The sequence below is a fragment of the Puma concolor genome, chromosome B3 (assembly GCF_028749965.1).
Source record: "Puma concolor isolate L17-30 chromosome B3, mPumCon1.1.hap2, whole genome shotgun sequence".
Lineage (NCBI taxonomy): Eukaryota > Metazoa > Chordata > Mammalia > Carnivora > Felidae > Puma > Puma concolor.
In genome coordinates this window covers 144,262,273-144,289,308 of record NC_141672.1, presented here as the reverse complement: position 1 = coordinate 144,289,308, position 27,036 = coordinate 144,262,273, and the positions used below count along the sequence as shown (strand labels likewise).

At 46.6% G+C, this 27,036-nt stretch overlaps 1 protein-coding gene and 1 long non-coding RNA gene across 3 annotated transcripts in view; one reads left to right on the top strand and one right to left on the bottom strand.

Moving 5' to 3' along the window:
• Positions 1 to 27,036, top strand: part of CRTC3 (CREB regulated transcription coactivator 3) — a 157,619-nt gene that overhangs the window by 124,711 nt on the left and 5,872 nt on the right. For both annotated transcript variants that reach the window (XR_015252950.1, XR_015252949.1), the window contains 2 exons: positions 25,285 to 25,432; positions 26,189 to 26,558. The gene's annotated coding sequence lies outside the window, so the exon portion shown is untranslated. The remainder of the gene's footprint in view (positions 1 to 25,284; positions 25,433 to 26,188; positions 26,559 to 27,036) is intronic.
• Positions 16,807 to 23,959, bottom strand: LOC147580470 (uncharacterized). Its single transcript, XR_015252948.1, has 3 exons — positions 23,447 to 23,959; positions 18,921 to 19,043; positions 16,807 to 16,929 (listed from the first exon to the last, which is right to left on the bottom strand). It is a non-coding gene; the product is annotated as an uncharacterized LOC147580470 (long non-coding RNA).

The following is a 27,036-nucleotide window of genomic DNA, read 5'->3' as shown; positions in this document are numbered from 1 at the left end:
GGCCTCTTCTCTTGGTGTGGAGGTAGGGGGCCATCCTCTCGGTGTGCTTGCCTGACCCCGTCTTTGTGCTGCGTGCAGGGGAGGGGGAGGAGGGAGAAAGAGAGAGGTGTTGTGTCTCTTCTTCTTATAAGGACATCAGTTCTGTCAGATTAGAGCCTCACCTTTACGACTGCATTTAACCTAAATTACACTCTAAAGACTCTATCTCCAAATACAGTCACATGGGGGTTAAGGTTTTAACGCAGGAATTATGCGGGGACACAACTGAGTCCACAGCACATGGACACCCAACAAATGCTCAGAATCTGGTCTGCCACTTCACAGAGAATAGAAAGAGTCAACTTTCTGTAAGTGTTAGAAATGTTCTGTATTTGTGTGGTAGTTACATAAGAGTATGTGTGTGTGTGTGTGTATGTGTGTGTGTGTGTGAGTGCACATAAATTATTTGAGATATATACTTAAGATTTATACGCTTAACTGTATGTATGTTACACCTCAACAAAAAAAAAAATTTAATGAACACACACGGAAGAGAAGAGAATCCAATTAAATCCGCGAGGCCTTTGGGAACGAAGAAGGTGCCCAGCGTGTCCTTAGGCTTGAAAGTGACACCAAGGAGTTACCATGCAGGAATGGAAGGAACTTAGCCTTTATTGAGCATTTTGTTTTGTCAGGGTAGTTTTGGCTATAGGAAAGGGAAGTCCACACACTGTGTCAAGTATAAAGAGTCTTAGGTTTTTTTGTTGTTGTTGTTTTTAGTTTTCTTTATTTATAGAGAGAGTGTGTGCGCATGTGCAGGCAGGGGATAGGTAAAGAGAGAGGAAGAGAGAGAGAGAGAATGCCAAGCATGCTCAGCACCGTCAGTGCAGAACCCACCACGGGGCTCAAACTCACGAACCATGAGATCATGACCTGAGCCGAGATCAAGAGTCAGACGCTCAACCAACTGAACCACCCAGGTGCCCCTCAAGTATGAAGAGTCTTACATGAATGCAAAAGAATCTGAAGGGCCAGGGCTTACAAGGGATAGAAACTGGGTTATTCCCTCATTGCTAACTCAGTCTCTCTCTCTCGTGCACTTTCTGCCTATGCCTGTCTATCTACCCCACACCCCTCTTTGGATCTGTTTCCTCTCCTTTCTCTTCATGGTTCCAATATGGCTGCCATAGCTGTTTGGTCAGTACAAGTCTCCCTCCTCAGTTCCTACCACCAACTGTTCTTTGCTTTTTGCCTCTTAGGTCAACCTCCTGAGAAGCGCTCTAGCACACATTAAAAAAAATTTTTTTTTATGTTTATTTATTCTTAGAGAGAGAAAACATGAGCAGGGGAGAGGCAGACACAGAATCCAAAGCAGGCTCCAGGCTCTGAGCTGTCAGCACAGAGCCCTGTACAGGGCTCGACCTCACGAACTATGAGATCATGACCTGAGTCGAACTCGGACACTTAACCGACTGAGCCACCCAGGGGCCCCGGCCCTAGCACATGTTTTTGAGCCAGTATCCACATGTAAGTTAGAAGACTGCCGTTGGGTCCAATCATCTGCAACAGGAAGAAGGAGGCCGTGTGGCACAGTTTGAAGTTACGTAAGGCCCAGGTCCTGGGTTAGAATAACTTGGAGAGGTGGGCAACAAGAGATACCTATCTCAAGAATGTTAAGTGCTGGGGTTTTAAGAATTTCTCTATTTTCTTGTACTGTCTTTGGTTTGGGCATCAAGGGAAAGCTGGTCTGAAATAATGAGATGGGAAGTGCGCTCACCTCTGGAATTTTCTGGAAGAGTTTGTGTAAAGGTGGCATTCTTTCTTCCTTAAATGTTTGGTAGAATTCACCAGTAAAGCCATCTGGGCCTGGAGTTCTCTTTGTGAGAAGGCTTCTTTAAGCTATAAATTCAATTTCTTTCATCAATATAGAGCTATTTGAGTGATCTCTTTCTTCCTGAGTTGACTTTGGGAGTTTGAGTCTTTCAAGAAAATTGCTCATATCGTCGAAGTTAAGGAATTGATTGACATAAAATTGTCATAATAAAAATGGCATAATGACATAAAATTGGCTAGTATCCTCTTATTAGCCTTTTAATATCTGTACAATCTGGAGTGGTACACCTCTCACATTCTTGATGTTGGTAAATTGCGTTTTCTCCGTTTTTCTCCTGGTCAGTCTGGCTAGAGGTTCATCAATTTCATTGATTTTTCTCAGAGAACCAGCTTTTGGTTTTGTTGATTTCCCCTATTATTCTTTTTTTTCTATCTCACTGATTTCTTCTTTGATCTTTATTATTTCCTTTCATTTGCTTCTTTTGGATTTAATTTATTCGTCTTTTTCTAGTTTCTTAAGGTAGAAGCTGGAATCATTGATGTGAGATCTTTTCATTTTTTTTAAAGTTTTTACATTTATTTTGAGAGAGAGGGAAAGAATAGGGGAGGGGCAAAGAGACGGGGAGAGAGAATCCCAAGCAGGCTCCGAGCTGTTAGCACCAAGCCCTATGTGGGGCTCGATCTCACGAACTATGAGATCATGACCTGAGCTGAGATCAATAGGCAGGTGCTTAGCCAGCTGAGCCACCCAGGCGCCCCTCCTCTTTTCTAACAGAAGCATTTAGTGCTGTGAGAACACAGGTCCTCGATGACAGTCTGTGACTTGAGCCCTGGATCAAGTCTCATCTGAGGCCAGCCTAAATCCAGACCACTGGTTCTCAACTTTGGCTACACATTAGAGCCACCTGGTAAGCGTCAAAAGCTACCCATGCCTGGGCGCCACCCCAGGCCAATTAAGTCAAAATCTTTGGGAATGAGCTCCAGAATGAATCCTTGTCAAAACTCACCAGGTGGGTCTAACGGGAAGCCAGGATGGTGAATCACCACCATACCAGGCTAGCGCTTCCCAAACTGTCTGTAACAAAGGCAGTTTTGTTTTTTGATTCCAGTTTTATATTCCTACTATCTTGCTGACTGGTTCTGGGCAACATACAATAAAAATGAACCATATGGCTTCTAGAAGTTTCCCTCACGAAAAGTGGGACTTCTGTTGCCTCTTAAATCCAGGTGTTCTCATTATCCTTAATTATTATCAACAACAGAGGAAAGGAAGTTTGTCGAAACACGATTATGCCCAAAGTCAGTTCAACAGTATAGTTGTATCTCACTGTGGAACAACAATGGACAGTTTGTGGACCATTCTGGTCCATGGACCATGCTTTGAGTGGTACTGTCGAGATTTCTTGATTGTATGAGCCAATAACTTCTTTTGATTGTTTAAACTTGAGTTGGGTTTTTGGTTAGAAGGGGAAGCTTCCAGAGGCGCCTGGATGTCTCAGTCGGTTACGTGTCCCAACTTCGGCTCTGGTCACAATCTCACCGCTCATGGGTTCAAGCCCCGCATCGGGCTCTGTGCCGACAGCTCAGCGCCCGGAGCCTGCTTCAGATTCTGTGTCTCCCTCTCTCTCTGCCCCTCCCGCGCTTGCCCTCTGTCTCTGTCTCTCAAAAATGAATAAATATTTTAAAAAAAAATTTTTTTAAAAAGAAGAGGAAGATTCCAGCTGAAGTACCCTACCACAGATGTATCCATCTATTTTGTTCACACATTATTCTCTCTTTCCCACACAAGAGCTGCAACCATCCCAGAGTATGTATACGGTCTTGGCTTGCTTGATGATGACTGTGTGATTACTATGTAAGCTCACTGTGGCTCACTTTCTGGAGCTCAGCCAAGAGGATACGAACTTCCTTTCCTCTTTTATTCTTTTTATTATTCTTTTTATTCTTTTTAGTATTCTTTTTATTCTTATTATTTTCTTTTTATTCTTATTATTTCTTCTTCTTTTCTTCTTCTTTTTATTATTTTTTTTTTAATTTTTTTCAACGTTTATTTATTTTTGGGACAGAGAGAGACAGAGCATGAACGGGGGAGGGGCAGAGAGAGAGGGAGACACAGAATCGGAAACAGGCTCCAGGCTCTGAGCCATCAGCCCAGAGCCCGACGCGGGGCTCGAACTCACGGACTGCGAGATCGTGACCTGGCTGAAGTCGGACGCTTAACCGACTGCGCCACCCAGGCACCCCTCTTCTTTTTATTATTAAGTAATCTCTATACCCAACGTGGGGCTTGAATTCTTGACCCCGAGATCAAGAGTCACAGGTTCTTCTGACTCAGCCAGCCAGGCACCCCCCACTCTTTCCGCCATTGTTGATAACGCTAAACAAAACTGAGGACACCCAAGTTTGAGAGGTAATAGAAGCACTGTTTCTTTTTATCTTTTATTTAAAAAAATGTTTTTGTTCTTTTAAAAAGCTTTTTAATGTTTATTTAATTTTGAGAGAGAGAGAGCCCACACACGCACCAGGGCACAGGCTCCTGAGCTGTCAACACAGAGCCCGACGCGGGGCTCGAACTCACACACCATGGGATCATGACCTGCGCCGAAGTCAGGCGCTTAACCGACTGAGCCACCCAGGCGCCCTATAGTTTCTAAAGGAAACCTCTAGAAGGCACAGGATTGTGGATATGGATTTCAGCATATTGGCATTATTTTTCTGACCCTCAGATCATCCCATATTTGAGCAGAGAGCTCCTTCAGGTTGGCTCCTGTGTCCTTTCAACCCATCCTATTGTCTTTGGTACCTTCCTTGCTTGACTATGCCAGCCTTGGAATAACCATTTCTCAGAATCCCTGGCTCCTTTCAGTGGAGAATGGTATTTAAAGACTAAGATGTAGGCAAGACATTATATATATATAGTTGACCCATGAAATAATGTAGGGTTAGGGCACATTGACCCTTGCACAGTCAAAATTCCATGTATAACTTTTGAGTCCTCAAAAACTTAACTGCTAATAGTCTACTGTTGACTAAAAGCCTTGCCCATAACATAAATACTCAATTAACACATATTTTGTATGTTATATGTATTGTATATTGTTTTCTTCCAGTATGCTAGAGAAAAGAAAATGTTATTAAGAAAATCATAAGGAGGCACTTGGGTGGCTCAGTCGGTTGAGCGTCTGACTTCAGCTCAGGTTATGATCTCATGGTTCATGAGTTCAAGCCCCGTGTCGGGCTTTGTGCTGACAGTTCAGAGCCTGGAGCCTGCTTCAGACTCTGTGTCTCCCTCTCTCTCTGCCCCAACCCCACTCATGCTCTGTCTCTCTCTCAAAAATAAATAAAATGTTAAATTTTTTTTTTTTTTTTAAGTCATAAGGAAGGGGCGCCCGGGTGGCTCAGTGGATTAAGCATCCGACTTTGGCTTGGGTCATGATCTCATGGGTCGAGCCCTACGTCAGGCCCTGTGCTGACAGCTCAGAGCCTGGAGCCTGCTTCGGATTCTATGTCTCCCTCTCTCTCTGCTCCTCCCCTGCTCATGCTCTGTCTTTCTTTCTTTCTCTCTCTGTCTCAAAAATAAATAAACATTAAAAAAAATTTTTTAGAAAAGAAAATCATTAGGAAGAGAAAATACATTTACAGTACTGGCCTGTGTTTGTTGAAAAAAGTCTGTGTGTGAGAGGACCCACACAGTTTAAATCTTTGCTGTTAAAGGGTCAACTCTACACTTTTTAAACACAAAAATCACATGATTTTTCAAAAGATCTGTTTGTTTTTTAAGTTTATTTTATTTATTTCGAGGGAGAGAGAGCACAGGAGAGACAGAAAGAGAGGGAAAGAGAGAGAATCCCAAGCAGGCTCCACACTGCCCGCATGGAGTCCAATGTGGGGCTTGAACCCACAAACTGTGAGACCGAAATCAAGAGTCGGAGGCTCAACCGCCTGAGCTACCCGGGTGCCCCTTCTTTGTTCGTTTTACCATAACTAGAGGTCTTTTCATTAAGTCAGTCAATGACCTGAAACCATCAAGTCGCTTGGGCTTAAGGGCTGGTTTGGATTAGGGCAGTTTCTCAACCTCAACAGCATTGACATCTGGGGCATCGTGGACACTGTCCTGTGCATTGTAGAAGGTTCAGCAGGATCCCTGCCCTCTGCAGGCTGTGACAACCAAAAGTGTCTCCAGATGTTGCCAAATACCCCTTGTGGTGGCAAAACCAGCTTGAGGAGAGACCTGGGAATTCTACGGAAAGCGTCTTGGAACAAACTAGAAAACACATGGCCCCCGATGTGGCACGTATGCCTCCTGCCTCTGTCTCCCCCACGGGGCTAAGCAGGATCATGGCCACAGGATAAAACAACACATTATGGGAAGCAGTCCGGCCCGCAAGGAGTCATCGGCACGAAAGTGAGGACCAGACGTCACGTCACGGGCAGCACCACCCGGAAGCCACATGTCGCTTCTTGCAAACTTTGCTGAGACGCCGAAGCATCTCATTGAACTGACTCAAGTCCGGAAGATTGCTCAAACTCTCGTTCCCACCAGCTCCTTTCAACGTTCCCCCTGTTTAAGATCTCTCACTTTACTGTCACCGAGAGAAAGTCCCACTTAATTCATACCAGATGCTCAGTGAGTCGTCATGAATCAATGCAACATCATCCAAAAACCAGCAAAATGAGTCATAAGGACAAACAGGACTCTCTCTCTCTCTCTCTCTCTCTCTCTCTCTCTCTGCAAAACAGTGACTAAATTAGTGTTTTTCCCCTTTGGAAAAAAGAAAAAATTAGGAAGTTAAGAACTGGCTCAGGGCCCTGCTTGCGTAACCCGCATGTCAGTGGGTGTGAAATGGTTAAACACACGTCCCCAGGGAGACCCCGTGTGAGGCCTGCAGCTGCTCCAGGCAGGCGCTGGCTACAGGAGATGAGAGATTTCTAGAGCGATTCTACGGGGAGGTGGGGGGGGGGGGGCGGCGACCCCCCGAGACCGTTTTGCAGCATTCTGTTTCCATCCGAGACTCAGAGCATAGGAATCTCCATCCGGGAGGACGGGGCTCTTGGCCACCGTGAAAGGCCTTCCAGGATGTGAGCGCGGGGACCCCTCCTCCTGACAAGCTCCTGAGAATCAAGCCCCGTTTTCTCCGCCTGCCTCTACCTCCCTGGCTTCTAGGGACGGCACTCTGATGGCCTATGCGGGTCAGAACCACAGGCGGGGGAGGCACTGGGCCCCCCTGGGCACTTTCTCCAGGGCCTCTGAGCCTTGAATGGAAGGAGGAGGAAGAGAAAGACATGTCCTTGTAATGGCTGGATGAGACTATCCATGGTTTCTGCTTCTGGGTCCCCACGGCCTTCCTGGTTTCTGTCCTTTTCAGAGTCACTTCTTCAACTTTCCCTGTCATTCTGTGAGGGCCACGTCCTTCTGGTGAGCCCCCTTTGCGGTCACGGCCGGCGTCTTTCTTTCCCCCCACAGCACAAAGGCAGGCCCTTCTGTGAAGGCCCCCGAGCCAGTGCTCCATGACATTTATGAGGTGCGGAGACAGGTGTCCCCTCGATGAGGCAATGCAGGAGGAACTGAGGCGGAGGCTGCCCTGCAGTTACTGGCTCAGCCCTAAAGGAGGACCTGCGCACGGATGGGGGCCAGTGAGGGACGCCTCTGGCCACAAGAGAGAACGAGCCTATTGACAGGGAGGAGCCCGGGCCGCTCCAGGTCTTGCCAGCGCTGTGCTGGGGGCCTGGGCACATGGGCGCCGCCATCGAGCCCCTTGAAAGGCTCCTGCCCTGGGTGGAATCTGTCCTGCTTCCCCCTTGGGCCCTCCATTCCCTCACCAGTCATCTGTCGTCTTCTCTTCCGTGTTGTTTGGCAGCCTTACTCCGCGTCCCCTCGCTCCCCCAGTCCTAAGGTGACTGTTTCAATTGTCCATTCGTTGCGGTCCCCATGGCCTTCCCGTCCCCCTCGCTGCCAGCAGAAGACGAGTTTCTTATTCCACAGAAAGAGTTTCGACCATCATACAGGGACTCCTTCAACTTCCCAACACAACACCTGCACCCCCCTCCCCTCCGTGCTGCCCGGCCTGCGCGTTGTAGGATGGGTCTCAGCGTCCCTGGCCTCTGTCTGCTAAGTCACCTCCCCCTACCATGAGTTATGACAAGCAAAATGTCTCCAGGGACGCCTGGGTGGCTCAGTCCGTTAAGCGTCCTACTTCGGCTCAGGTCATGATCTCGTGGTTCATGGGTTCGAACCCCGCACTGGGCTCTGTGCTGAGCTCACAGCCCGGAGCCTGCTTCCGATTCTGTGTCTCCCTCTCTCTCTGCCCCTCCCCCACTCACGTGCACGCATGTGCCCGCTCTCTCTCTCTCTCTCTCTCTCAAAAATAAATATTTTTAAAACTTTAAAAAAATGTCTCCAGACATTGCCAGATATCTCCTGGTGTATAAAGTCACGGCAGGGGAGGCCCTTCGCTCTGGACCAATCACCGGTCACTCTGTCTCACGCTTGTGGCCCACATCTGATCCACAGGAAGCACACACACTTGACCAACCTTCACCTACGTCTCGAATAGAGCCCTTCGTGAGGGCCCAGCTACTGACAGACAGCCATGGCCACGGCCACGGCCTCCCCTGTGGCCTTCCAGGTGTGCCTCGGGCACCCCTGTGTCTCCCCGGCTCCAGGGTCCACCCTTCAAGGCCCGCAGATGACCCCCCTCCACTGATCTGAGAAAAGAAAAAGCACACCCCCTTCTCCCACAGGGGCGGCTTGGGTGGGCTCTTCCGTGCAAGCCTCTCCTGCAGGTTTCCTGGTTCCTCTGCCTGGGCCTATCCAACCTCGGTATGATCTGGAGGTGGGCGGGCAGTACGTGACTCAGAACTAGTGCTCTGACATTTCCCGTCCCCGCCCTGCTCAGGAGCGCCGGCATCCCACGTGGAAGTGGGGGAGCGGCCGCCCCACTTGTCAGGGGCCTCAGCCAGCGTGAGGCAGAAGGAGCTATTAGCATCCGCGGGCCCATTAGAGGGGCCTTGGCCGCTCTGCTCTGGATTCTTTCTCCCTCCTGTTTATTCAGCCCCCTCCTCCTAACCGGAACCTTTAAACGTGTTCAAATCTCTCCCCAAATTAAAACAAACACACAAACAAAATCAAAAACCGAAAAACCTGCTTTGACCCCGAGGCTCCTTTGCAGCTACCACCCTGATTCTCTCCTCCCCTTCAAAGCCAAACCTGTGAAAAAGCTGTCTAATCCACTGTCTCCCTGTCCTCACCTCCCCCTCACTTCCACCCTCAGCAGGCCCCCCAAACAGGTCCCGCCAGAACGGCCAAAATCCCTGCAAGGCTGAGCCGAGGCCGAAAGCAGGAGGCCGGCCTGACCGCAGCCAGGACTCTGGCAGTTGGGCTCAGCAGCTGGCAATGGTGACAGATGGCCTTCCTGAGGGTTGTGAACAGAACCGCAGACGATAGACTGGAACTTCTGAGCAGTTCCAGAAAGAATATGTGGCCTGAAGTCCTGGGAATGTGCCAACACCTCCTTGCCCTCATTGAGTCATTCCTTTGTTCTCCCTCCCCCGGGTCTACTGTCTACGGACTGTCACTTGTAACAGAGTGCCGCCCCCAGGCTCTCTCCCGAGGTCCAGGAGGTGCTGGGCTCCATTGGCCCCATGACGGTCTCCATGTGGGTGCCTGCCGGCATCTCAGACACCTCGGATTGCAATTAAAAAATGTGTCCTTGGGGCCCCTGGGTGGCTTGGTTAAACATCCGACTCGGGCTCAGGTCATGATCTCACAGTCAGTGGGTTCGAGCCCCGCATCGGGCTCTGTGCTGACAGCTCAGAATCTGGAGCCTGCTTTGGATTCTGTGTCTCCCTCTCTCTGCCCCTCTCCTGCTCATGCTCTGTCTCTATCAAAAAAATAAACGTTTTAAAAAATAAATAAAAAGAAATAAAATAAAATGGAAGTTTCTTGGGGGGCTTGGGAGGCTCAGTCAGTTAAGCGTCTGACTTCGGCTCAGGTCATGATCTCACCGTCCGTGAGTTCGAGCCCTGCGTCGGGCTCTGTGCTGACAGCTCAGGGCCTGGAGCCCGTTTCAGATTCTGTGTCTCCCTCTCTCTCTGTCCCTCCCGTGCTCCTGCTCTCTCTCTCTCTCTGTCTCAAAAATAAACATTAAAAAAATAAAAATGTGTCTCATTTTTGTTGAATTTAAGAAATTTAGAAAATAACCTAAGTTTGTCTTTTTTCCCCAACCTGAATTAGAAAGGGATCGGCTCACACAGAGGATATTGGACAGAGCACGAGCATTCGGCCAGGACCTAGAGACACCTAGCACGGGTGATGAGTTGTGAATAGCCTTTCTTTACGCCAATAAGGAAACTGAAATCAGACAAAGAGCTTTGATTAGCTGATTAATCAAGTTGGAGCTAGCTCCCAGCAAAGCTAAATTTAACTATGCCCTGTTCTGTATCCCAAACTGCAGACTTCCTGTGTTGTGATTTCTTCCAACTCAGTGTAATTGGAATGTTCCGTCTGGGTGATGGGTAGAGGAGGGGTTCATTACACTGTTCTTCTGTGTGTTTGAAATTTTTCCTAAGAATCTAAAAAAAGAAGTAACATCTCTCTGTGTGTTTCACAAAAGTAACGAGTCTGTCTTAATTGGTTGCTTGGTGATTATCTGCGGTGTAATCCTTAACCTCCTGGTTTGAGAGAATCGCCTGGACCCATGAACATGCTTTCGCAGGACATCATGTGATGCGAATCATGTCACTGTGCACCAAAGTTGCAAATGACATCATCAATGAATTATTTTTCTTTGTGTTCCTCCTCCGCATTCTTCCAACCATATGTGTCTATAAATGCGCGTGCATGTGTGTGTGCAGGAGCTCGTGCACGTGCGTGCGTGTGTGTGTGTGTGTGTGTGTGTGTGTGTACTTTGAGAGTTTCTGAGCAGGGAGGAAGTAGTTCAATCTGCTTGTCTCCGAGCAGCTGTTGGCTTTTAGAATAAAGAAGGGTCTCTGCCTCATTTCTGATTCAGATGCCTCATGAGACTTGCTCTCATCCACCGTGTCTAAATTTAAACGCCTGTCTTCTCCCTCCCAGAAAACTCAGTCCCCTTTCCTGTAACACCATAGAAAAAAACTTGGCTTCCCGTGGTGTTTAGGTTAGAACTGCAAGAGAAGTTTAAGTGTTGGGGGCAATAAAGGTCCAGAAGAGTACGCAGACTGGAGAAGAAACCTCAGAAAACGCAGGTCGGAAAGGCAGCGCCCCGGACCCAGCAGCTAAGGGCATCGCTGGGGGGCATCTAAGGGCTCAGCCCTCCGCTGGTCCAACCGTCACTGTTATTCCCTCCCAGTCTTCTCCCCCTCCTGTTGTCTTCCATTCAGCAGAAAAAGACAATCTCTCTTGACAAAAACTTGAGCCGCTCCACATTACCAGTTTGTACCTTTCACCTACTTTGTTTAAAGTTTCCTTCTGATACACAGTGGTCGCCCCTTATCCGCGATCAGATACATTCCAAGACCGCCCACCCCCCAGGGGGTGCTGACAGCACAGATCGTACCAAACCCTACAGGTCCGATGTTTTGTTTTCTATACGTCCATAACTCTGGTAAAGTTTATAAGTTAGGCACAGTAAGAGATTCACAGCAACAGCTAATGATAAAAATTATCATTATCCGACTTGGGCTCAGGTCATGATCTCACGGTTGGTGGGTTCGAGCCCCGCGTCGGGCTCGGTGCTGACATCTCAGAGCCTGGAGCCTGCTTCACATTCTGTGTCTCCTACTCTCTCTGCCCCTCCCCCGTGCCTACTCTGTGTGTGTGTGTGTGTGTGTGTGTGTGTGTGTGTGTCTCAAAAATAAATAAACATTAACAAATTTAAAAAATAGAACAATTATAACCATACACTGTGATAAAAGTTAGGTGAATGTGGTCTCTCTCTATCTCTAATATCTTGTGCCGTCCTCCCGCTTCTGCCTGTGATGGTGTGAGATGATAAAACGCTTACGTGAGGAGATGAAGGGGGGTGAACGACATTGACATTGTGACATAGCGTTAGGCTGCTACTGACCTTCTGATGGGGATCATCCGCTTGCGGACCATGGTTGACCACGAGTAGCTGAAACCGTGGAAAGGAAAACTGCAGAAAAGGTGGGGGGGGGGGGACAATTGTAACTTCAAACATGGAACACCTGTAAGAAGAGTGTAAGGAACCACCACAGAGCCTTCAGCCCGGCCTCACTTTTTTTTTAACTGAAGTACAGTTGACACAATGTTACATTAGTCTCAAGTGTGACAACATAGTGATTCAGCATCTCCTTGCCTTATGCTGTGCTCACCCCAAGTGTAGTTACCACCGTCGCCACACAGTGCTATTACAGCACGATTGACTTTCCTCCCTTTTATCCCCGTGACTTACTCATCCCGTAACTGGAAGGCTGGACCACCTTCTCTCCTTTATCCATTTTGATCATCCCCCAAGCCCCTTCCCTCTGGCAATCATCCTTCTGTTCTCTGCATTTACGAGTCTGTTTCTGCCTTTTGTTGGTTTGTTTTGTTTTTTAGATTCCACACAGAAGTGAAATCATACGGCACTTCTTTTTCTGACTTATCTCAATTAGCATTGTACCCTCTAGGTTCAACTACGTTATCACAAATGGCACAATCTCGTTCTTTCTAAAAAATGGCTGAGTGATATTCCTGTGTGTGCCGGGGGGGGACACCACATCTTCTGGATTCATTCACCTGTCGGTGGACACTTGGGTTGATTCTGTATCTTGGCTGTTGTAAATAATGCTGCAATAAACCAGGGGTGCGTGTATCTTTTTGAATTAGTGTTTTCGCTTTCCTTGGGTATATACCCATTAGTGCAATTACTGAATCGTACAGTAATTCTTTAACTTTTTGAGGAGCCCCCATACTGTTTTCCGCAGTGGCTGCAACAGTTTGCGTTCCCGCCCACTGTGCACAAGGGTTGGTTCCTTTTTCTCCACATCCTTCTCAACACTTACTGTTTCTTGTGTTTTTGATTTTAGCCATTCTGACAGGTGTGAAATGATATCTCATTGTGGTTTTTGTCTGCATTTCCCTGATGATGAGTCATTTTGAGCATGTTTTCATGTGCCTTTTGGGCATGTGTGTGTCTTCTTTGGAAAAGAAAACCCGTCTATCCAGGTCCTCTGCCCATTTGTAATCAGATTACTTGTGGGGCTTTTTAGTGTTGAGTTGTAGCAGTTCTTTATATATTTTGAATAGCGACCCCTTATCAGATGGATTGTTTGCAAATACCTTCTCCCATTCAGTACCTGGCCTTTTCATTTTGTCGAGGATTTCCTTCACTGTGCAAATGCTTTTTATGTTGGTGTAGTTCTGATTGTTTTTTTTTTTTCTCTTTTGTTTTTCTTGCCTGGGGAGACATATCTAGAGACAGGGTGCGATGGCTGATGTCCAAGAAATTACTGCCTGTGTTTTCTTCTAGGAGTTTTATGGTTTTATGTAGCACATTAGGTCTTTAATCCATTTTGAGTTTATTTTTGTGTGTGATGTAAGAAAGCGATCCGATTTCATTCTTTTGCACAGAGCTGTTCAGTTTTCCCAGCACCGTTTATTGAGACTGTCTTTTCCCCCTTGTATATTCTTGCCTCTGCTGTTGTAGATTCATTGACCATGTAGTTGTGAGTTTATTTCTGGGCTCTCTGTTCTCTTCCATTGATCTATGTGTCTAAATCCACCCTGACCTCACTTTTCTTTTCTCTCTCTCTCTCTCTCTCTCTCTCTCTTTTTCTAAGTCTTTACAGGGTTTATCAATTTTATTCATCTTTTCCAAGAACCAACTTTTGGTTTTCTCTATTTTTTGTTGGTTTTCTATTTCACTGATTTCTACTCTTGTTTTTATTATCTCCTTTCTCCTTGTTACTTTGGGTTTAATTTGTTCTTTCTCTAGCTACTTAAGGTGGGAAGTTAGATCATTGACTCAAAACTTTTCTTCTTCTGTACTAAAGCATAAATAAAACCATAAATATTCCTCTAAACACAGCTTTACCTGCAAGTATGTTGTATTTTCATTCTCTTTTAGTTTAAAATATTTAAAATTTTTCCTTGTGGATTTTTCTTTGATTTGTGAATTTTTTAGTAGCACGTTGCTTTGTTTCCAAATACCCAAAGCTCTTCTAGATTTCTTTGTGTTACTATTTCTGTTCAAAAGAAAACCACAGGCCCAAAATAGTATCACTTAGGTTAAGGTCCTAAGGCAGTAAATCGAGACTTAAGCCCTAACCCATCTGCAATTTCTGCCCCCCAGAAATGTAACCTTTAACAAGTCAGCATGGAGAGTTCCTGATCAGCACTGGGAAACTCACCGACAGATTCCTTCCCTTCGCCTTAGGAGGGTAACCTTGCCTGGAAGAGTGGATTCTTTGCTACTAATTTCCTTTTTTCCACTCCCACTCTACCTTTAAAAACCCTCCCTTTTTCTGTACCCCTGGGGAGCTCCCCTCTACTTGCTAGAAAGAACGCTGCCCGAAGCATGAATCATTTAATGAAGGCCACTAGATCTTCAAATTTACTTGGTTAATTTTGTCTAACCTTTATAATATAATTCCATTGTTATCAGAGAACATGCTCTTTAAGATGTCAATCTTTTAATACTATTTATTTATTTAATGCTCTAGTGTATGGTTTATCTTGGGGAAGGTTCCATGTGTCCTTAAACAAAACCAGCATATTCTGCAGTTATTGGGCAGAGCGTTGTGGACACAGACGTGGACAGAGATGATGAGTGAGCACATTATAGCCAGTGAGTGGCCAATAGTTCTGGAGACGCTGAGTTTAAAAGAAAGAAACAAACAAAAAACTTGTTTGGCATATATCTTTGTTTTGGGAGTTGCAAATCTTCAACTGAATAGGAAATTGAAACAGAAACCCAGGATCACTCCATAGCAGTCAGGAAGAACAGAGTCCCGACAGCCCCTGGGACCGCTCCTCATAAAGCTCAGAGGACAGCAGTGGGCCTTTCCCTGGCAGCTCCTGTTTGGATCAGGGACAAAGCCAGAGGCGTTATTACTCTGCCCGTCTATACTCCCCTCCCTCCCTACACTGCAGCAGATTTCTTTCTGCAGTAATGGATTCAAAGCCAAAGACTTTCTGCAATGTTTCAGGACAGTTTTTTCTGGTGGACTTTGATGTGCATCCCTACGTAAGGCCATATACACGGCAGCATGGTTTATAGAGATGTTGGTTTCTCAGGTTGGGTTCCCAAAAGCAAATATTGAGACGGAAGTCGTGCGCACACGGTATTAAGGAAGTGCTCCAGGGAGAAACAAGGGAAGGACTGGGGGAAAGACGTAGGAAAGGTAAGAAGCCATCGAGAGTATGATGTTGGCCAAGCACCAATAGATAGAGACGGGAGTTCTGAAGAGTAAAGTATGCCTTGGAGTCTGTCCCTCCTCATGCCCCTGTGCCGGTCAGTAGCCCCAGACGCAACTTGGAGGAGGCGTGCTTAAACTCCCAGGCAGTCCTGGCAATCTTTGTGTGCTGGTGTGCAAAGCAGCCCAAGGGAGAGCCTCTAACTGTCACAGATAGAAACCACTGGAAATGAAGGGCACAGAAGCTGGAGGGTCACAGAACAGAAATGGTGAAAGGGATTGTGCTGTTGTGATTTATAATAAGAAATACACATATTTGGTCTTTGTCCCTGTTCCTGGCACAGAGCTCCTAAAATCCTGGGGATTTTCTAAGTGATGAGAGTGATAAAGGCGTCTTTTAAAGCTATGTGAATGAAGCGACTTGGGAAGCCCCTGGGTCTTCCTAAGGGTGGGCTGTGGCCAGGGGAACCAACTTTGTGATGAGAGGGTTCAGTCCCACCCCTCCCCGCCGACCTCCATGCAAGGGTTGGAGGTTGAATCAACTGCCAATGGCTAATAATTTTATCCATCATGCCTGTGTAATGAAGCCTTCATATAAACCCAAAAGTATGGGGTTTGGAGAGCTTCCAGGTTGGTGAACATGTGTAGATTTGGGGAGAGTGGTGCTCAGAGAAGCCATGGAAGCTTTGCCCCTTTCCCCACACCGTGCCCTGTGCAGCTTGTAATGCCCCCGATTTCGAATCCGAGAGACCACCAAGGAGCCGATACTGATGCAAACGCACGAGGGTTTATTTGCAAGCTTGAGCTTGGGCCCAACTATACCTGACACAGCAGAGCAGGGACTTGGACCCCTAGGTTAAAAGGCGTAGCAGTTTTATAGGGGCCAGTGGCCAATGAGATTGTAACACACACAGAAAGTTGCATAGTCATGTCAGTCCACACGCCGGTGGCCAATTGAATTACAATTTACCCTACAGTAACTGTTTGAACTAGCCTATCACTCTGGTCAGAATTGGCGCGCAAGTTTGGCGGGCAAAAGGCGGGGTTTACATTCTCTGGCGGTTAGGGGTTCTGCATTCCTATTTGAGCCGGTTTCCAGTAAGGGTGTGCTCAGCGGCTTGACTAGGGTGGGGGAGTGTCTTAAGCAATAAGTAGGTCATATGGGGGTTATACATGAGACGGTGGGTGTAGCACAAAATGGAATTAGTCTTGCTCTGCTTGTCCAGGGGTGGGGGATTTTTGTTAAATTCCTTGGGTCCCACACAGCTCTTTCTGAGTTACTGTACATCCTTTTATAATAAATTGGTAATTGGGGTGCCTGGGTGGCTCAGTCGGTTAAGCTTCTGACTTTGGCTCAGGTCATGATCTCACAGTTTGTGGGTTCAAGCCCCAGGTCGGGGTCTGTGCTGACAGCTCAGAGCCTGGAGCCTGCCTCAGTTTCTGTGTCTTCTTCTCTCTCTGCCCCTCCCCTGCTCGCACTCTGTCTCTCTCTCTCTCTCTCTCAAAAATAAACATTAAAAAAAAATCAAATGGTAATCTAGAATGTTTCTTTGAGTTCTGTGAGCTGCCCTAGCAAATTAACCGAACCCAAGGAGGGGGCCATGGGAACCTCCAGTCTATAATGCTTGGTCAGACGCCCCAGGTGCCAAATTATGATTGGCATCTGAAGAGTGGGACAGTCTTGTAGGACTTCACCTTAACCCATGGGATCCGATGTCATCTCCAGGCAGAGAGTGTCAGAATTGAGTTGACTTGTAGGACAGCTGGTGATGCAGAGAATCACTTGGTGTGGGCAAAAACAACACAGGTTGGAATTGGAATCAGAATAAGAGGGATCCAGTAGATACAGGCAGAGTCGCAACAGCATTTGCTATCTTAGGTCACTTACGAATGTAAGACCTTGACAACCTTTTAAAAAAAAATGCTTTGCACCTACTTTAGTAGAATGGCATTTAATATATGATGTTTTTAAAGCGGGTGCCCCTGGAAGTATAGCGGGAAGTTTTATGGCTCAACCCGTTAATATTTCAAGACGAGAAAGTCTTGTGTCTTTGAAAGCTATGCGTCTTATACTCGCCAGAACTAAGGGCAGGATCTAGGCTGTTTGATTCAGGTATCTGCACATACCTTGGACAATTTAGTATTCAAAATCCTACTTTGTCACTTTACCCCCCCCATGCTGAAAGTCTACAGTGACTTTCTTGCTGTTTCTGAGAGGCTTCACAGACTTCCTTTTCAGTATGACCTCTAAAGTCCCATTATATTAAAGGACAGGGGTATTTACATCTGAATGTGAAACCTTCCACAGCTCTTTGATGACAATAGTATATTATATTTTGCATATGGTGATATTTCTATATATCCTGTAAACATACATTCCTATTTATGTGATCAAGACTTCTTCATCTGGATGAAATGAAACAGAATAATAGTGTTGTGGGTCGTGCCTTCCATTGTATGCTTTTAAAATGGCAGGCATGGGGCGCCTGGGTGGCGCAGTCGGTTAAGCGTCCGACTTCAGCCAGGTCACGATCTCGCGGTCCGTGAGTTCGAGCCCCGCGTCGGGCTCTGGGCTGATGGCTCAGAGCCTGGAGCCTGTTTCCGATTCTGTGTCTCCCTCTCTCTCTGCCCCTCCCCCGTTCATGCTCTGTCTCTCTCTGTCCCAAAAATAAAAAAATAAACGTTGGAAAAAAAAAAATTTTTTTAAATGGCAGGCACAAGGGGCGCCTGGGTGGCTCAGTCGGTCAAGCATCCAACTTTGGCTCAGGTCATGATCTCGCGGCTCGTGCATTCGAGCCTTGCGTTGGGCTCTGTGCTGATGGCTCAGAGCCTGGGACCTGCTTCAGATTCTGTGTCTCCCTCTCTCTGCCCCTCCCCTGCTCACATTCTGTCTGTCTGTCTCTCTCGAAAATGAATAAACCTTAAAAAAAATTTTTTTGTTAATGGCAGGTATGATAGCGCTATGATCCACAATGGAACATGTCAAAACACATCAATAACTTTATCAGACTTCTTTGTCACACCCCCTTTATGCATGTGAGCCATTCCTGGATCATGTGAGGGAAATGAGGGAGAAGATTCTTGGACGCCATCAAGTGGCCATCTGGGGAATACCCAGGGTGAGCTGGGTGAAGACCATGGGGGCCTGGTTTGGAGCAGAGCAATTTCCAGGAGAGATGTTGGAGGAGCCTGGTTGGTGGGTGAGGAAAACAACACGATGGCCTGAGAGGAGAGAAATGGTTGCAGCAGCCAAAGCATTTCCAGCGGGAGCATCTCACAAGGTTTCTTCAGAAGACAGTTGTAAGGCATAACACGTCCTTAATCTAAAGACACTTGGAGATTTATTGCTCTTCGTTGTTTTCCCAATTGGCCATAAATATGAACAACCCCAAAGTCATCTGGTGTCAATAAAAATATTGGCAAATTTATTAGAAGACTAGTGTGTTGATGAAAGCAGTCAGCCCATCGCCTGTGCAGATGGCAGACATCAAAGGGGACATTACCCTGCCTCACGAACTGAAACCAATGAACAGATCCATCCGTGTAAAAGATGACAGTAAAATGTCTTTGAGGCCATTACAGGCTCTGTCAGGTGAACGGTGCCTACATCAGTTGAAAACCCTCTGTATCAGTCAGGATCCCAACAGAAAAGAGGCGGCACACTGGGAAGGGGACATTTCAGAGAGGCTAATGGAGGGATTACAAAAGTTCGAGCAGGGTTCCAGAAGCCAACGGGGAGGGGAGCTAGCCACAGAGGGAAGCTACCCTCATACCTGGAAGGGCAAAGGGAAGGGGTGGTTATGGAAACTGCTCTCTATCCCTCCACGTTGATCTGCCGCCGATGCAGGCCATCGGCAAATCCAACTTCCTGACTCAGAGAGGAGTGGACAGTGGACCTGAAGGGCCAAAGAGAAAAAAATCTAGTGGACTCAACTTCGCTTTGGCTTTAAAAATTAAGAGTATTTTATTGAACAAGATTCCCTGAGGGGGAAAGGCTCCATGGTTAGTATAGTTGGGGACGTCATGGAGGACCCAGTCTTTCATCTGTCTCCTCTCCTCTCCCCAGGCTAGATTCTGTCTCAGTCACGAGAAGGCTGCTGTTGCTCGAGGTGCCACACTCAGACCCAACAATGATCAGCAAAAGAGGATGACTCTTCCTGAGGGTCTATTTTTGGGAATGAGGAAAGCTTTCTCAGAAGTCTCCCCAGGAGATTCTCTCTCTCCCTCTCTGTCCCTTCCCCACTCATTCATTCTCTCTCTCTCTCCCTCTCAAAATACATAAATAAACCTAAAAAAAAACCTACCACCAACAAAAAAAGAAGTCAGAACTTTATCCATACTGAACAATCTCGTCTAGGGAAATGATACCCAACTAATCAAAATTTGCCCCCGAGCCAGTTTCTAGGGGAGGCGGGAGGTACATAGATGTTTGCACGAAATCAAGATTCTGTTAACAAAAAAGAGGGGAGAAACGTTGTGTGAAGGCAAACAGAGGGGTGTACAAAAGGCAGGAGCACAATTATAAGGTTTTTTTAGTATGTTGGAATTGGAGATAAAGGTGTGGGCTTTGCTTGGGCGCAATGTAGAAGGGTAATGTGGCCAGCTGAGATACCTAAAATGAATACTGACATCCTTAGACAGCAGGTAGGGATTATAGTTTGGTTTTGAGAAGGTGTTCTGTACCTGAAGTGGAGCAGCCCCCTCGCCACTGAGAGAGGAGCCAAGACAAAAAATGGAAGAAGGTTCCAACCACATAGGTGTCCCGGTCACAGAACACAGGCTGGAGGCACGTCGGGAGCTACCAACCGCATAGAGAACTATAATAGGCAGGAGGGGAGTTGTCCCCGTCAGTCTCCGTACAACAAAGGTACTTCTCCCCCCCGCCTCTCATGGCAAAAGAATGATTCTAGTAAGAATCAAGAATAATTAATGCTGGGGCTGGCAGGACTTGTTTAAGGGAAGAAAAAGCCTTTTAGATTTTTAAACCTAGGAAATCACTTAATGTTGTTAGCTTGAGTTCGATGCAATAGAGGTTTTATAGTTGAAGCATAATTTAATATTTGCTGTCATCAAAAGCCAGGCGTGTCTAAGAAGGTATGCATTTGTAAAATTGTGGTGAGCGCAGGTCCCCCCGAGGATGGCTGCTTCCTTAGAAGAAAGTGAGTGTCTCCCTCTTCCTGATTTATCATGTCCAAGTAATGGGCTGGGGACCAGCATAACTCTAATTTATTTCAGAGGTCTGGTGGCCCTTGAGAGCACAAGAAGACAGACAGATTAAGAAATCTCATTTGAGGCCTTTTAGTGAGGGGGAGGCCAACAGACGGCTGTTCACATATTGGATGAGAACGGTTTCCAGGAAGTGTTATGCTATTTAAATCACTTTTAAGACTTAATGCAGGAGTTCCGGGCTGTAACTGTGGATGAAACACGTACATCTACATTCATTCCCTCTAAAACCCTTATTAAAACCATAGTAAACTGATTTTTTAACAAACTACAATAAATCTACAAGGACAAGGAGAACAGAGGAGACAATGGTAACACAATTTTGGAGGCCAGACAACAGAAGAGGGATGGTGATTGTCTTAGAAGATCCAAGCGACCATTCCCGAGCCAGAAGTGGGATTCGGTAAAAACCAACGCAGTTTATATTATACCACAGAATCCTAAAAAGGAACAACCACCAAAAGAACCAGGAATCCCAGGAATTAGGAGCGAAGGAGGGTCTAAAATAATGAGGATTTGGTAGATCAATTTGAGAGCGCTTAGATCCCTGGATCTCCTTACCTGCTGGTCTCAGTTTCCCATCGGCACGCTCATTCTGACCATATTTTCTTTTAGTTCTTTGGAACGTAACTTTCTCTTACATCTTTGGACATACTTATACTACTTAGAGTCTTTGCTAAATCCAACATCTGGCCCATCTTGAGGTCAGTTTCTACCGACTGTTTGTTGTTTTTCATCTGGGTCACATTGTCCTGTTTTCTTGCCTGTGTAGGGATTTTAGATTGCTTAGTGGCCCCTGCGGATGATACCCTGGAGGTGCTCTAGGTTCAGTTATCTGCCAGACCTCCAGGATCTGTTTAATTCTCAGCCCTGTAGCAGCCTCTCGCCGGAAGCCCCACGTAGTCTTTCCCTACACACGTGCGTCCCAGCTGTCAGCCAGCGGCTCACAGGGGACCTCCCACAGAGATTTCTGCCCCCCACACATGAAGCAGCGTCCCTTCCAGTGCCATGACCTGTAGCTTGAAGCTGCTTCGGCAGAAAACGATACAGTGGGCCCCCCTTATCCGCGGTTTCGTTTTCCACGGTTTAAGTTATCCACGGGCAGCGCAGTTCAGAAGCAGAGGGCATAGGCGAACGCCACGTCAGCGTGCTTACGTCACTCACCTCCCTTCACCTCAACATGTAGGTGTTTTATGGCACATCCTCACAGGAGGAAGGGCAAGAACAGTACAATAAGGTATTTTGAGAGAGAGAGACCACATTCACATAACTTTTATTACAGTGCATTGTTAGATGGTTCTACTTTATTATTGTTGTTGTTAATCTCTTACTGAATTTATAAATGAAACTGTACCCTAAGTATGTATGTATGTATGTACAGGAAAAAATAGTGTATGGGTTCCGAATTATCTGTGGTTTCAGGCATCCCTTGGTGGGAGCGGTTTTGGAACATACTCCCCAGAGATAAAGGGTGGGGGGATCCTATAGTCCCAAACAATAGTTTCCAGGGGCCTACACCTATTAAGAAGACAGAATTCTAGGGGCAAATGGGTGGCTCGGTCGGTTAAGCGTCCGACTTCCGCTCAGGTCATGATCTCACTGCTCATGAATTCGAGCCCTGTGTCGGGCTCTGTGCTGACAGCTCAGAGCTTGGAGCTTGCTTCAGATTCTGTGTCTCCCTCTCTCTGCCCCTCCCCTGCTCATGCTCTGTCTCTCTCTGTCTCTCAAAAAAAAAAAAACGTTAAAAAAAAAAAGAAGAAGAAGAAGACAGAATTCTCTATGGAGACCAGATAAAAAGCCCCTCACGCAGAGGAAAAATAAATGAGGAATTAATTTGTGAGAACGGTGATGAGATGGGTTCCAGAAAGAAAGGCCAGGGGCCCTGCTTCCTCCCCGGGCAGCACCCCAGGGAACACGATGGCAGAGAAGACACTACTGTCTAGGGTGTCAGGGCAAGCTGTGCCCCAGGCAGCCCCTCTAAGACCCTCAGGCCCTCATCTGGCACCATAGCGGCAGAAAGATCCCCATGGCCCCCAAAGTGGGAAGGGAAGTTGAGGAGAGAGTCCTGAAGAAGGCACATGTACAGGAACAAGATACTTCTGGCTGACTCCGGGGAAACATAAGGACCACCCACCCTCCCCACGTTGGCACAACATGAGCCTCTAGAACACAGGTACCATTCAGCAGAAAGGAAAGAAGAGCCCCGATTCCTGAGATTAATTTGCTGTCACTCTAGCCAGTTGGGAGCCCAAAACATAGAATTATCTCAAAATAAAGACAATATTGGGGCGCCTGGGTGGCTCAGTCGGTTAAGCGTCCGACTTCAGCCAGGTCACGATCTCGCGGTCCGTGAGTTCGAGCCCCACATCGGGCTCAGTGCTGACAGCTCAGAGCCTGGAGCCTGCTTCGGATTCTGTGTCTCCCTCTCTCTCTGCCCCTCCCCCGCTCATGCTCTGTCTCTGCTCTGTCTCTCAAAAATGAATAAATATTAAAAAAAACTTTTTTTAAATAAAGAAAATACCATTTATCACACACCTGAGTTGGTAAACTGAGATTCATGCTATGATAGGAAAAACCACCATTTGTAAGGACTTGACAGAGCACTTTATATCCATTACCTCATTTAACCTCATTTCATGTGATGGGAGTTCACGACACGTGACAGGGCAGATGTCCCCAATGGGCATTTACTCTGTGCCAGGCCTTATGCTAAGGGCCTCGTGTCACTTAATTCTCATCCTAGTCCTGTGAGATGTGCACCACCACCTCCATTCTACAAATGTGAAGACAAATTCAGTTTTTAGAGTCGAAACTGCTAGAAGCTTTATTTTATGTTACTAGATCCAGGAGGCTAATAGGGGAATCTACAATATGATTTATAAAGTGAGTTTCTTTATAGTTTAAATACACAGATTCCGTTTTATTTTCTACAACAAACGTTCTAAGATTAAAGGAATGAATAATCTTCTTAGCCAAATATTATATTCTTTGCAGTTAACATTGTTCTTGCTACTTTATCTTTCTGTACTTTCGTTTGGATATTTCCCATTGGCCCGTTTTCAAGTTTACCAACCTCTTGCCTCTGCTGTGTCCAACTCTGCCGCTCAGTCCATCGGAATTCTTTATTTCAGATGTTACATGTGTCCATTCTGGAATGTTCCTTTGGCTTTTACAGATTCCAGCTCTCTGTTGAAATTCCCCATCTGGTCACCATTTTGTCCGTTGCCCCCACTATTTTCTTTAACATATTTAAATAGTTATCTTAAATCCTTGACATCCAGATCAGATGTGGGTCTACTTTCGTTGGCTCACTTTTCCCCTCTTGATGATCAGGTGCATTGCCCTGCTGTATCAGTTTCCTATTGCTGCTATAATAAATGACCACAAATGTAGTGGTCTAAGACAATGATGATTTATTATCTTACGGTTCCGGAGGTCAGAGGTCCAGAATCAGTCTCGTGGGGCTAAAGTCGAGGTATTGGCAGAGCTGGTTGCTTCTGGAAGCTCCAAGGAAGCATCCAGTTCTTTGTCTTTTCCAGCTTCTCGGGGGACCTGCATTCCTTGACTTGTGATCCCGTCTCCCCATAACTCCAACTTACTGCTTCTATCTTAATGCCTCCTTCTACTGACTACGACCCTCCTGCTTCCTTATAAGGACGCCTGTGCTTTTATTGGGTCCCCCTGGATAAACCAGGATAATGTCTCCATCTTTTTTTTTTTTTTTCAACGTTTATTTATTTTTTTGGGGACAGAGAGAGACAGAGCATGAACGGGGGAGGGGCAGAGAGAGAGGGAGACACAGAATCGGAAACAGGCTCCAGGCTCCGAGCCATCAGCCCAGAGCCTGACGCGGGGCTCGAACTCACGGACCGCGAGATCGTGACCTGGCTGAAGTCGGACGCTTAACCGACTGCATCACCCAGGCGCCCCTCCATCTTAAAATCCTTAATCACATCTGCAAAGTCTCTACATTCACAGGCTCCAGGAATTAGGACAGACATATCTTGGGGAGGCCAATGTTCAGTCTACGATAACCTGCTTTTTCGATGACTTATAATGTTCTATTATATGCCAAATATTGTGTATAAAAGAATCACAGAAGTTGAAGTTAATTATATTTCCCCCGGAGGGTTTACCCATCCTCCGGAAGGCAACATAGCTTAAAGGGATGATGCCTCAACCCAATCAGAATGGAGCTGAGTTGAAGTGAGTTGCAACTTTAGTTAGACTCTGTCCACCCCTGTTTTTAATTACCATGAGAATGAGATTTGCCTTGTGTTTGTTGCAGCCCCTTCCCTTTAGCGGGACTCAGCCTTCTAAACAGTAAGAGAATGCAGATCTTACCCTGCCTTTCCAGCCAAGGCCCCAGCCAGGCCCTCCCCTATCCCCTGCCCCCAGTCTACCCCAGCACTTACCAAATATCCCATGGGCAAAAGAGCCTCATATCTAGATTCTAGCCTGTAACAATAGCCTGAGTGGCCTCAACAGTTCAGTGTAAACCAAGCCCAGTCGTTAGCCTATGACCAGACTTCACAAATGACCCAGGGAAAAAATGACCAACAATCTCAGCTCGCCCAGAATGGGCTCTTCCTTCTCTGTTTTCCACTGCTCTTTGATGTCTTTAAAAATATGATTTGTCGGGGAGGGGTACCTGGGTGGCTCAGCTGGTTGAGCATCCAACTTCGGTCAGGTCATGATCTCCCGGTTCGTGGGTTCAGGCCCCATACGGGGCTCACGGAGCCTGAGCCTGCTTTGGATTCTGCGTCTCTGTCTCCTCTGCCCCTCCCCCACCCCGCGCGCGGGCGCGCGCGCGCGCTCTCTCTCTCTCTCTCTCTCTCTCAAAAATCAATAAATGAACTTAAACAAATATATATGATTTTTGTAGCTTATCCTTACCCCCAATTGCTGCAGCAGGAATGATGACGTACTGATACCTACTACATCCTACTCCGAGACAGAAGTTCCTTGTGGATAACACCGAATATTCTGGAAGAACTTTGCAGTTATCACTGGATATCTCAGAAAGCTTCCTGAATCTTCTCAGCAAACATAACACAAGGTAGGCTGTGTATACATAACCTTAACTTTACTTATTTACTTTTAAAATTTTATTTATTTTTTTAGTAATTTCTACACCCAGTGTGGGCCTCAAACTCATGACCCTAGATCATGGGTTGCATCTTGATTGACTGAGCCAGCAGGCACCCCTAACCTTAAATTCAATTAAGATCTTGCTTCATCTATTTGGTCTCTTAACTGTTAATGTTTTTTACTTTGCTCCTGAGTGATTAGGAGTGGAAATATACTTATCTTACTAGAACATACTTTGAAAATTCAATGTTGTTGATGTAATAGGATTTGTTCTTCCTAAGGTTTATAAAATACCATTGCAGCCTCTAGTTTTTGTATTTTTAGAAGTCTGTATTTAATACTATGAATGGGTAACACTCTCAGCTGTGTAAATGTCGAAAGATAGAAAAGGATACACAGAGAAGTCTTTCTACGATTCTTTCCCCCATTTACTGAGTTACCGTTCCACAACAGGTATCTTTGATTATTAGTTTCTTATCAGAAAAAATTAAATGCATTTGCAAGCCGATACATAGAAACACTATTTTCCCCTCGTATTATTACATAAACAGTAGTATATTATGCCTACTAGTTTGCACCTTGCAAATTTTTTAAGTATGAAAGGGAACTTAACAGCTCATGTACTTGATCGCACCGCAGGATCCAGGGCGTCGGACAATCCAATCAGAACCCAGTTTCTTTCCCTAGCTTGCCTGTACTCCCCTCTGTGGCGGTTTTTTCCCAGGCTAGCTCCCACTCCTCCTCCACCTGGTGCCCCCTTCGCAGTCCCAGCTCCAAGATGACACCCTAACAGGTTGACAACCCCACCAGAAAAGGGACACCTGCGGTGCTCCCAGTACATTCTACCAACCGACTGGGTGGAACCACGGGCCCATCCCTGAACCAATCACGGAGGCCTAGACAGCGGGAGATGCTGATTGGCCAGGAGGAAGTCACGTGACCGCCTCTGGGGCTCCAGGCGTCGGAAGCCATTCCCACAATGGCCAGAGCCGCGTGGCCTGGGAGTCGGAAGGGGTGGCTCTCCGAAGGGATATCAAGATGCGGTGAACAGACAGTCCTCCACGGGTGAAAACGACAGATGTTTACCGCAGAAGGTTCTCTTTTGTTGCCTTTGGGGTTTTGTGGGGGGGGAGCTTTTTTATGCCTGGAAGCTCTTATGGTATGCCCAACACACACGTGGCTGCGGTGACACACTAGCGTCTTGGAGAGTGTCCTAGCGTGCCCCAGCGCTGCTCAAACCGTTTTTTTGGATTCTGTATTTGTGTGCCTGACATCTCCTAACCACAGGCCCGCCCGAACAGCCAAAGTTGTTTACATCTCGCGTGCGATGCTGCTTTTGCAAGCTCTGAAAGTCCTACTCAAACCCTCTCGCCTGTCCTACGTCCACACCCACAGGCCCCTCCTTTATATAACCCTCGATCCCTTGCCAATATTTCCCCTGCCCTAGATCAACCCAGGGTTTGGGGCCAGACATCTAGGGACAGCCCCTATGCCCCCAATCCTGCTGGAATTATTCAGACTAGGACTTTTATCAGGTAAACATTCAAAAGCAAAAGAGGAGGTGGGGGTGGG